Source organism: Triticum urartu, chromosome 5A (assembly GCF_056163025.1).
Source record: "Triticum urartu cultivar PI428250 chromosome 5A, HENAU_Tu73, whole genome shotgun sequence".
In the NCBI taxonomy this organism is placed as follows: Eukaryota; Viridiplantae; Streptophyta; class Magnoliopsida; order Poales; family Poaceae; genus Triticum; species Triticum urartu.
The window spans coordinates 583,412,042-583,419,098 of NC_141877.1; the positions used below are offsets into that span (position 1 = coordinate 583,412,042).

At 47.6% G+C, this 7,057-nt stretch overlaps 2 pseudogenes; both read right to left on the reverse strand.

Moving 5' to 3' along the window:
- Nucleotides 1-876: 876 nt before the first annotated feature.
- LOC147973059 (serine/threonine-protein phosphatase 7 long form homolog) lies at nucleotides 877-3,238 on the reverse strand (annotated as a pseudogene).
- A 12-nt stretch (nucleotides 3,239-3,250) lies between these two features.
- On the reverse strand, nucleotides 3,251-6,056 carry LOC147973060 (uncharacterized; annotated as a pseudogene).
- Nucleotides 6,057-7,057: the final 1,001 nt, after the last annotated feature.

A 7,057-nucleotide genomic window follows, 5' to 3' on the forward strand; every position in this document is an offset into this window, starting at 1 on the left:
CTTCATGTAGTTTTTGTGATGTATGTTGTAAGTTTAGTCGTATGTACCGTTAATTTAGATGTAGTTATATCTAGTTGTTTATACTGTCTTGTTGTACGAGCATTATGTTCTATCTAAATATGATGTTGTAGTTCGGATAACAGAGTACTAAAATAGAGTAGGCATATGTCTCATACATAAGTACATAGTCATTTGTCTCATACATAGAATAGACATAAGTCTCATACATAAGTAGATGGTCATGTCTCTACTGATAGATGGAAGCGTCAGTGACGACGTCTGGCCTGGCGGGGAGGCGGATCTGGAAGCGGCGACCATCCCAACCTGTTAGGTGGCCTAATGTTACGAGGAGGAATTTTAGACTCTCCCTGGTCATGCTATGTATCCTGTGTGGGGCCTGGTGGAGGAGTCGAATACATGTTCATCCACTAGGTGTGCTGCGACATCTGAGCATGTATGTTCTCCCCGGGATGTTGATCACTCCCCCACGTATCATGTGATGCTGACATAGACGCATGATATCCGTAGGCTCCTGCACGATGGAACGTTTAGTCATGAAGAATGAGGTCGCCTCAATTAAAATTGAAAACAATAAAAATGAAGACACTTACCTGCTGGTTGTGGCGGCTGCTCTGGCTCAAACACGAAGCTCGATGAGGGACCGTGCTGCTGTGGCTGTGGAGAAAACACGAAGCTCGACGAGGGACCGTGTTGCTATGGCTGTGGAGAAAACACGAAGCTCGACGTGGGACCATATTGTTGTGGTTGTTGCCACGTTGAACTGCTAGGTTGGTCAGGACGGGGTGGCCTGGTTGTCGGCTGATGTGCTAGACGTGGACGTGGTTGATGTCGGTGCATGGAGTGACGCGGCTTCTGCTACTGGTGCTGAACAACGTCGATTCTCCGGGTGCACGTGATAGCCTCGTACACAGTCCGTATCTTGTTCTGAATTCGTTCCAAGAAGGGCTGTAGCACTGGACAATGCTGAAGAAGAGGTCCAGACGACAGTGATCGTCCAAAGGTGGTCACGTCCTGGTAGAGTTCGTGTGTTAAGGTAGCCTGCAAATTTCCATGACGATTAATAATGTATGTCTCTTGCACGTTAAAGTATGTGACAACATTACTTAAAGAAAATATATCTTACCGCGTACTGCCTAGAGCCCGAAGTGTCATAGCTCGGGTACATATCCGACGGAGTAGGATCCGGTATCTCCTCTGGGTGGGAGTGCTCAATGATGCGTAATCGTGTTCCGGTCATGTAGCGCCGCAAATAGAGATTGAATTCATCGAGATCAAAATTGTGATTCTCGTGCCATAGATGTGTGTTTGCTGTCTCCCATTCTATAACATACGACTCTAGTCTAACTAGCCAGTCAGCAGTTGTCCTGGTCATGCCCTTCCTTGTCGTCCTAAAATTGTGGTGTGTGTTCAACAATTACCTAAATTTTCGAATGGAGTACTATGAAAGATAATGCAACATTGAAAAATTAGTTAATACTTGTGGATGTGTGATGGCACCGGGTTCTCTATAGGGGGAGGCAGCTCCAACTGCAGAAGACCAAATTGCCTCATAACTCTCTGTTGTGCCATCTCCTCGACGAAGACATCGAAGATGATTTTTGATTTTGTCATCCAGTAATCTCGGTCCCTTGTGCATAGCACAGACAGACCACCAGGGTATCTCGCTTGTATGGCTGCTTCCGTGTAGGGCTGCCAGATGACCCCGGTGTACGCATCGTACTGCTCGTTCAATGCTGTGTATGCCTTCCTGGTCTGATCACTAGCAAAGCGTCTCTGCAGAAAACCAAAAGTTAGTAGCCGCTAGCATCGAACTATCTCTTGTGCAGAAAAAAGTTGCATTAAACTATAACACGGTGCATACCTCGCGACGTGTCCAACACAGACCGAAAGTAGGCATCTCGATGCCGTCAGCATCAAACATGGCGTCTATAGGCTCACAAACACGTACATCTGGTCGCCCTATAGAGAACCTCTCCCAAGACCATAACTATAGGAATAGAGGGCATCCAAAAAGGGCTGGCTTTCTCGATGTAAGCTGGCAACCATTGCACATACCTCGGTATGTAGCCGCTAAGACCGCCGAACCCCAACTCCTCTGTCTGATCTGATCCGCAGTATGAGCGCTCGCTATCTCGAGTGCCATAGGGATGTAGAGCGCGTTAATAGTGGTGACATGGTTCTCTATGAACATCACCTTGCCGAAAAGCCACATTAAGTAGGCCTCCAGGCTCCGAGTGATCTGTTCCGCAGTCAACGGCGCCCGGAAGTTTTGGATCTGCATTAAGCAAAGAGAAAGTTTTAGTTAGCCGCAGTTATTTTCTGTAAAACCATATGCACGATAACTTGAAGATAATAGGTTGGGGAAATTACTCGGAAATTGAGCAACCACTCATACTTAGGTCCGTGATGCTCCCATACCGGATCCGGAGCATCCGGAAAAACACCATGAAAACGTTGTGTAAGGGCTCGCTCCCAACCAGCCGGTGCGTCCAACGGTCCTATGGCATGACCTGCCAATGGTAGTCCGAGCAAAAGTGACACATCCTCCAGAGTAGGAGCCATCTCTCCCCATCGGAAGTGAAACGTGTGGGTCTCTGGCCTCCAACGGTCCACTAAGCAGCTCAGCAAGGACCCGTCGATGGCGATGCGTTTCTCACCCGGGATAGACTCAACCAGACGCGCGAAAGGTAAAAGGCCGGCCCATTTCAACCTTCATCAGAGAACATTTCAGTTAGTGTCTCCCATTAATATGCATGTCAGTGTGCAAATTAATAAAACACGTACCGCTGAAGCCATCCTGGGTGTATCATCCAGTTTTCTTTAGGAGTGCGAGTGACCAGAGGCTCAAGCTTGCGCTCATACCATATCGCACCACGAAGACCCCTATCAATGTCCCCATTCAGCAACTACATTCCCGACATTCCTGCACATAAAAAAATCAGAACATAGTGCCACACTTAATAAAAATTCAGAACATAGTGCCACACTTAATAAAAATTCAGAACATAGTGCCACACTTAATACAAATTCAGAACATAGTGCCACAGTTAATAAAAATTCAGAACATAGTGCCACACTTAATAAAAATTCAGAACATAGTGCCACACTTAATACAAATTTAGAACATAGTGCCACACTTAATACAAATTCAGAACATAGTGCCATACTTAATACAAATTCAGAACATAGTGCCACACTTAATACAAATTCACAACATACTACTGCTAGCTTAGCTTCTTCCTCTCGCCCTTACTCCTCTACTGCCTCTACCTCCTCTTCTTCCCCGGTTGCCTCGTCCACGCCCAGTGACGAAAGTGGGACAATTAGTGTCCCTATGGCCAAATTCATTGCCTAGTCGGACCTCCTGCTTCAGATTCATCCATATCATTCCGGATGCGCCGACAATGCCGTCTGCCTCTACTTGTATGCATATGCTCTGGGTTTGGAATGTAACGCCTTTCAGCGGGGTTGACGCTGTTGAAATTACCCATTGATCGAAAACCCATCAGCTCACCTGTCCAGGTATTGGGGACAGACTCTTTAAGAAAAAATGGAGACACAAACGATATTGCGTCCATTCCAAACTGCCCGCAAGTAGCAAGTACATGTGAGCAAGGTAGGTGAAGCAATTTCGGTTTGTTGCACGTGCACTCACACGTTGGCCAGGCTTCATTACCAATTTTCACCTCATGCGTCCTCAACTCATTTGCACATCCGAATTTGTTGTTGGCTAAGCGGACCTCAAACCTTCTTTCTCGATTACCGATGGCGACTACAGTGTGTGATCTAGCTTTTTGCATCTTGTTGTCCATGTACTTCGTGACTCTTTCACAGTACCGTGTATTCGGGTTGTTGAAGATATGTTGCTCTGCTTTTTGACGTCTATCTCTGAAATACTTGACGGTGCCATAGAAAATACCCTCAACGATGGCTGTAAGTGGCAATGCCCGGTTTCCTCTGAGGACAAAGTTGTATGTTTCTGCGAGGTTTGTTGTCATGACACCGTATCATGCTCCATGTGTGTCATGTAGCAAAGACCACCTCTCTAGAGGCTCATGCTCTATCCACTGCTCGAAGGTTTTAATCGACCTCCCAAGCCTTCTCCTAGTACCAGGTGGGTCAAAGCCTGGCAGGTCACATAGCCCAACAGGCTCCTCCTCCACGGCCGTTGTTCCTGTTGCCAACTGTGCAGCTACTGCTTCAACATGTGCCCTCACCGCTACATCTCTTGCAGCTTTCCTGTCCCTCACGTGTCTCTGCGTGCACACATTAAGTCTGTCGCATATCAAATTGTACTTCCATAGCTGGTTCTGCTTGCAGAGTTTTTTGAACAGATTCATCAGGTTCTTATTTCTAAACTGCGAGAAGAAATTAGCCCCCAGATGGCGCATGCACCAACGGCTCTGCAAGTCCTGCCATGGAACTTGTTCCTCAGGGCATGGGTTTGTCAGTGTCCTTATCGCACTGAGTATACCTGCATGCCTGTCATGAAGGATGCACACATTGGGCTTCTCCTTCACAACTGATATTTTCAACTGCCTGAAGAACCATGTCCAACTTTCAATGTTCTCACTCTCCACAAAAGCAAATGCGAGTGGGACGACTTGATTTTGGCCGTCTTGACCTATGGCTATCAGGATCTGACCCTTGCACTTGCCTGTGAGAAAAGTACCGTCAACACATATCACCGGGCGGCAATGCCTGAAAGCTTCGATGCATACACCGAAAGAGAAGAAGAGACGATGCAGCACCCTCACAGTTGGGAACTCTGGCATGAACATGTCTTGGATATCGATATAGGTGCCTGGATTCCGCTGCTGCAGGGTGTGGAGGAGCTGGACAACAGAGTCATATGCATCAAAATAAGAACCAAATCTCCTCTCAAGCGCCGCATGCTTAGCCCTCCAAGCCTTGCCATAAGAAATTTTGTACTTGAACCTGGCGAAGACTTTTGTCTGGACTGCCTTCACTTCCATAGCTTTGCCCTGCACTATCTCATCGTAAAACAACCGAGCAATAAGCGTCGATGAAAGGTTGGCATGATCCTGAGGGATGCAGGGAATAAGACAACTGTGATTAACTAAGTCACTTATCACCCAACTTGTGCCATACTTAGGGAGAAAGCTGTGCACCCTGGCGGGACAATCTGCGTTCTTGCATACCATTGTCAGGAATTTCTGACTGGACACCTGAGCTGTGAAAACCCTTTGCGTGGACATTGCCCAGTTAATTATTACATCTTTCAGTGCTTGCTTGTTCGGATACATAGCACCCGTCGCAATATTGTTCTGGTGATATTGCCAGGCTGAATCATGTCCATCATTCACGGTCATTGCAGATGAGAATTCATGATTCCACGATGCAGGATTCAGGACCTCCTTTGCATTTTCTTCTTCATCTGACTCGTCAGAATCATCGGCATGACCCCTTTCAACATCGGTGTCTTCTTCTTCCATCTGGTCCTGCATGTGCCCATCTACCTCGTCAGCGTCCACCTCGCCATTGTAATCACCATTGGCATTTCCTCCTTCTACCTGACTACTCTGCCCTGGTTCATAACCATAAGCATTTCCTCCTTCTACCTGACTGCTCTGTCCTTGTTCGTAACCATCATCTCCAGCATTTGACATAGATAACTGCCTCCCTACACTGCTATGACCAGGATCGTAGCCACCCTCGCCTTCATGTGCAGTGACCTCCTTCACGACGGGAAGAACTAAAGCAACAGGATTGCATCCCCTTCGTTCACAACCTTGTAACCACCGCACCCATTCGGAGTCTCGCTCTATCGGCCTCAGATAAAAGTAAATTATTGAACTTGACTGTGTCCACAATGCATGAACACCGACGGTGTGTGTTTCAGTATCAAGACCTAAATTTGCCGCAATCCATTCTTTCAACTGACTGACAGACCATGTTTGAGGTGCGCTCATTGGCACATCTATATGAGTAAATTCACTCAGATCTGCTCCCATCTCAGTTGTTTGGACAGTACCAGGACCATAGCAAAATCTAAAGTTCACTACATCGGACATCTCAGCTCACCTATTTTTTTTCAACAACGAATACAGGTATTAAGCAACAACTTAATATACCCACACTAAGAAATATTAGACATGTCTATATATTAGCTAGCTATATATTACAGAATATTAATGGAGCAACTAATAGTCTAATACTACCGGAGCAACTAAAATATTTTTACACAACTAATTAGTTAACATCTAAATATATTTACGTATACTACCGGAGCAAATAACAATAATCACACACCTAATTTATTTCACATCGAAACATATTAACAAATACTACCGGAGCACCTATGAAAAATAAAATGTTGGTTGAAATATACCCTTGAAGCGTGCGTGCGAACGACGAACGACGGCCTTCAATCACCGGAATCGGAGCGGGAAACTCCACCAAACTGTCGGAGCTTCACCTCCACCGCCTCCACCACACTGCCCCAACTTCTCCACCACCACCTCCACCTCCACCGCCGCAACAAGCTCCACCAATGAGCTGGAAAAAAACTCCACCTAAATGCTCACCACGACCGCCACGAGCTACCCCATCAGTAGATCGAGGTCTCTTTTGGTTGCCCTAACTGAGTAGAATCCATTTACGGTGCCAAATCCGCAAATAAATGGTTCATTTAGGTGTAGAAATTGGGGGCATTTTGGTGTACAGAGAGGAGAAGGAAAGAACAGAAGAAGAACCCTCGCGTGCGTGGGAGGAGGAAGAAGAGGCAGGGAGCCTGCCGTGCCGCGCGACGTGGGTCCACACCCTGTCGGCCCGCAGCAGGCCGATCGGCCCGCGGTAGGCTGATAGGCCTGCGGTAAGCCGACAGGGGTTCACCCCGTGACCGCCGCGCCGACAGCTCCCTCCCCCCCCCCCCCCCCCCCCCGCGACGTGGCCTGCCCAATCCACGCGCGACATGTGGCAGGCTGGCCAGCTGTCGGACAGCTACTGGCCGAGTGCACCCAGTCGGCTTGCTGTGGGCTGACTAGGCCCAGTCGGTCCGCAGCGGGCCGACGGT